The sequence below is a fragment of the Sinocyclocheilus anshuiensis genome, unplaced genomic scaffold (assembly GCF_001515605.1).
Source record: "Sinocyclocheilus anshuiensis isolate Anshui unplaced genomic scaffold, SAMN03320099.WGS_v1.1 scaffold3493, whole genome shotgun sequence".
Lineage (NCBI taxonomy): Eukaryota > Metazoa > Chordata > Actinopteri > Cypriniformes > Cyprinidae > Sinocyclocheilus > Sinocyclocheilus anshuiensis.
The window spans coordinates 34,688-40,106 of NW_015556006.1; positions in this window are offsets into that span (position 1 = coordinate 34,688).

Below are 5,419 nucleotides of genomic sequence, written 5' to 3' on the forward strand. Positions count from 1 at the left end.
TGTTTCCATGATAAAGGCAGTTGACCTTCTATCCATATTTTATTAAAAAGATCCAATATTGCTTTAAGTATCACTTCGTCCATTTGTTTAATCATATTATAGCAAACTCTATCTTTCCCTGGGGCGGTATTTCTAACTTTAATTAATACTCTTTTTAGTTCCCACATTTTAAAAGTGGCATCTAATGCTGTTAGACTATTAGGTTTTTTAATATAGATATCTTGATGTTGCTTTAAGATTTCTTCCCTCCTTCTCTTATAATTTTCTTCAAGATTATTTGTACTGTGAGCCTTTTGAAAGGTAAAGGCCAACAATTCAGCCTTTTCCTCTTCAGTCACTGCTTTTTCCCCTTCATCTATTAAAACTGGAATATTCTGATTTCTATAAACTCCAACCATCTTTTTAAGGACACTCCATACTTCTCTCAACTGAGTTTCACTACCTATTGTGTTACAAAATGATTGCCAATACCTTTTTTCGGCTTGCTTAATTATCTTCCTTGCCTGAGCCCGTTTCCTCTGATAAATTAGCACATTTGTAGGTATTAATGTTTTCCTAAGCTCCCTGAATGCTCTATTTCTATCTTTGACTGCTTTAGTGCACTCTTCATTCCACCAAGGAACAATCCTCAACCTATCTTTACCTTCTGATTTAGGAATGGAGTCTTCAGCTGCATTAATAATAATTGTATTTAATCTTTCAGAACATAAGTCTATATCATCTTCAGTACTATAATTCTCCATTCCATCAATGCATAACTTGTTAAATTTTTCCCAGTCAGCTTTATCAAATTTCCACCTGGTTTGCTTTGTTTTATTTTGTTGATAAATTTCCATTCCAAAAGCACATATTATTGGAAAATGATCACTACCTAATGTTGAATGATCTAGGACTTCCCATCTACATTCCAATGCTATAGTTCCCGGAACTATTGTTAGAGCTAGACAAGAAGTTGAAGAATCCCTTATATTGAATCGAGTTCCCTTCCCATCATTTAAACACACTAAAGCTTGTTCCTCCATAAACTCTTCTACAACCCTTCCATTCCAATCTGTGCATAAACTTCCCCACAGTGCATTATGTGCATTAAAATCCCCACACCATATTAAATTATCCCCAGCCTTAGTTCTTATTATATTCAATTCATCTAATGTTAACTGATTGCAAGGATTATAAAAGTTGACCACCTTTATCCCCCCTTCCTGTGACCATACCTCTACCACAACACATTCACTCTGGGTATCTAATATTATTTCTCTAAAAGCCACTCCATTTTTAACAAAGGTTCCACATCCCCCACCATTTGATCCAATTCTATCTTTTCTAACCGACTTGTAACCAGGAATGACAAAATCTAATTGTGGATGAAGCCAAGTCTCCTGAATACAAATAATGTCTGGTAAAATTGTTAATTGATGTACAAATCTTTTCAATTCTTGGCCATTCGCAATCAAACTTCGGGCATTCCATTGTAGTATTTTCATTTAATGGTTTTACTTCTTTGACTTCCCGAAGGATCACATAACACTGTGGTTCCCTCGGTTTGTCCAAGTAACGTTTGAATCTGTTCAACTGAAATTTCAGTAATACTCAAATGTCGAGCAGCTGCGGATATTATGATTTTCAGCTTTTCGGTTCTTTTTGCTGTTTGAGCTGAGCAATTAATGACTTCTGCTATAAATGCCACAAAATTAATTTTGTTTACCACAAGCATGTTTCCATCCAAGAGACATTTATGACTGCATGTATCTTTAAATTGGGTTGTGTTGTTTTCCTTCAGATTTCCATTAACAGCTTGTACTTGCTTAACTGCTTGAGCATATGAAATATTTTGTACTGTTTTGTATTTCATTGCTTCCGTAGCTAGTTTTTGGGCTTTACAACCTAGAAACGCCGCACTGTGTGGACCTCCACAATTACAACATTTAGGTTCAATCCCCTCACCACATTGCCCATAATCATGATCTCCGCCACATTTGCAACATCTTCTTCTCCCTTTACAAACTGCTGCAACATGTCCCAATCTTTGGCAGTTAAAACATCTCAGTGCTGGTCTTATATACGGGCGAACCGTATAGCACATATATCCAATTTTTATGCGTTCCGGCAAGTTTTTGCAATTGAATGTTAATACAACAGTAGTACTATCTTCTTTCCTACCATTTTTACTAGACTGCAAACGCTTCACTTCTGTCACCATTTCATTCTTTGGATATAGAGAATCTGAATCCCCATTCCACTGACCATTTCTCTACGCCTTCTATTGCTTCCTGAATTTTATGTACAGTACATTTAACATTTTTCCCTCTCTTCCACATTGCTCCATCATCAGCATAATGCTGTTGAAATTCCTCGATGAATTCCTTCAAACACATCATTGATCATTATGTTAAATAATATAGGACTTATAGCACTTCCCTGAGGAGTTCTGTTTTCTATATTCACCATCTGAGATAATACACTACCCACCTTGATTTGAATCGTTCGACCAAATAAGAAACTTAAAACCCAATTATAAAATCTTCCTACAATTCCAATTCTCTGCAACTTTAATAACACTCCTTCCCTCCACATCATATCATATGCCTTTTCAATGTCAAAGTATACTGCCACTAACACCTCTTTCATTGCTAATGCCTTCTTTACATCAGTTTCTAGTCTTAATAATGCATCTGAAGTAGATCTACCTGGTCGGAAGCCAAACTGATAGGGAGCTATTAATCCTCTGCTTTCCAACACATAATATAAGCGGTTAACAATCATTTTTTCCATCACACATAATATAAGCGGTTAACAATAATGTTTTCCATCACTTTACAGAGGTTAGATGTCAAAGCAATTTGCCTATAATTTCCTGCTATTGAAGAATCTTTTCCTGGTTTGGGAATAGGAATTACAACAGCTTGTTTCCATGATAAAGGCAGTTGACCTTCTATCCATATTTTATTAAAAAGATTCAATATTGCTTCAAGTATTACTTCATCCATTTGTTTAATCATATTATAGCAAACTCTATCTCTCCCTGGGGCGGTATTTCTAACTTTCATTAATACTCTTTTTAGTTCCCACATTTCAAAAGTGGCACCTAATGCTGTTAGACTATTAGGTTTTTTTAATATAGATATCTTGATGTTACTTTAAGATTTCTTCCCTCCTTCTCTTATAATTTTCTTCTAAATTATCTGTATTGTGAGCCTTTTGAAAGGTAAAGGCCAACAGTTCAGTCTTTTCCTCTTCAGTCACTGCTTTTTCCCCTTAATCGATTAAAACTTGAATATTCTGATTTCTATAAACTCCAACCATCTTTTTAAGGACACTCCATACTTCTCTCAACTGAGTTTCACTACCTATTGTGGTACAAAATGATTGCCAATACCTCTTTTTGGCTTGCTTAATTATTTTCCTTGCCTGAGCCCGTTTCCTCTGATAAATTAGCACATTTGTAGGTATTAATGTTTTCCTAAGCTCCCTGAATGCCCTATTTCTATCTTTGACTGCTTTAGTGCACTCTTCATTCCAAGGAACAATCCTCAACCTATCTTTACCTTCTGATTTAGGAATGGAGTCTTCAGCTGCATTAATAATAATTGTATTTAATCTTTCAGAACATAAGTCTATATCATCTTCAGTACTATAATTCTCCATTCCATCAATGCATAACTTGTTAAATTTTTCCCAGTCAGCTTTATCAAATTTCCACCTGGTTTGCTTTGTTTTATTTTGTTGATAAATTTCCATTCCAAAAGCACATATTATTGGAAAATGATCACTACCTAATGTTGAATGATCTAGGACTTCCCATCTACATTCCAATGCTATAGTTCCCGGAACTATTGTTAGATCTAGACAAGAAGTTGAAGAATCCCTTATATTGAATCGAGTTCCCTTCCCATCATTTAAACACACTAAAGCTTGTTCCTCCATAAACTCTTCTACAACCCTTCCATTCCAATCTGTGCATAAACTTCCCCACAGTGCATTATGTGCATTAAAATCCCCACACCATATTAAATTATCCCCAGCCTTAGTTCTTATTATATTCAATTCATCTAATGTTAACTATGTTAACTGATTATAAAAGTTGACCACCTTTATCCCCCCTTCCTGTGACCATACCTCTACCACAACACACACAACACATTCATCTAATATTATTTCTCTAAAAGCCACTCCATTTTTAACAAAGGTTCCACATCCCCCACCATTTGATCCAATTCTATCTTTTCTAACCGACTTGTAACCAGGAATGACAAAATCTAATTGTGGATGAAGCCAAGTCTCCTGAATACAAATAATGTCTGGTAAAATTGTTAATTGATGTACAAATCTTTTCAATTCTTGGCCATTCGCAATCAAACTTCGGGCATTCCATTGTAGTATTTTCATTTAATGGTTTTACTTCTTTGACTTCCATTTTTAACACATCCCCCACCATTTGATCCAATTCTATCTTTTCTAACCGACTTGTAACCAGGAATGACAGGAATGACTTGTGGATGAAGCCAAGTCTCCTGAATACAAATAATGTCTGGTAAAATTGTTAATTGATGTACAAATCTTTTCAATTCTTGGCCATTCGCAATCAAACTTCGGGCATTCCATTGTAGTATTTTCATTTAATGGTTTTACTTCTTTGACTTCCCGAAGGATCACATAACACTGTGGTTCCCTCGGTTTGTCCAAGTAACGTTTGAATCTGTTCAACTGAAATTTCAGTAATACTCAAATGTCGAGCAGCTGCGGATATTATGATTTTCAGCTTTTCGGTTCTTTTTGCTGTTTGAGCTGAGCAATTAATGACTTCTGCTATAAATGCCACAAAATTAATTTTGTTTACCACAAGCATGTTTCCATCCAAGAGACATTTATGACTGCATGTATCTTTAAATTGGGTTGTGTTGTTTTCCTTCAGATTTCCATTAACAGCTTGTACTTGCTTAACTGCTTGAGCATATGAAATATTTTGTACTGTTTTGTATTTCATTGCTTCCGTAGCTAGTTTTTGGGCTTTACAACCTAGAAACGCCGCACTGTGTGGACCTCCACAATTACAACATTTAGGTTCAATCCCCTCACCACATTGCCCATAATCATGATCTCCGCCACATTTGCAACATCTTCTTCTCCCTTTACAAACTGCTGCAACATGTCCCAATCTTTGGCAGTTAAAACATCTCAGTGCTGGTCTTATATACGGGCGAACCGTATAGCACATATATCCAATTTTTATGCGTTCCGGCAAGTTTTTGCAATTGAATGTTAATACAACAGTAGTACTATCTTCTTTCCTACCATTTTTACTAGACTGCAAACGCTTCACTTCTGTCACCATTTCATTCTTTATCTGTGTCTTTAATACTTCTTCAGATAAGGACACAGGCACCCCCAAGATTACTCCTTTAAGATTATCAAGTTCCCC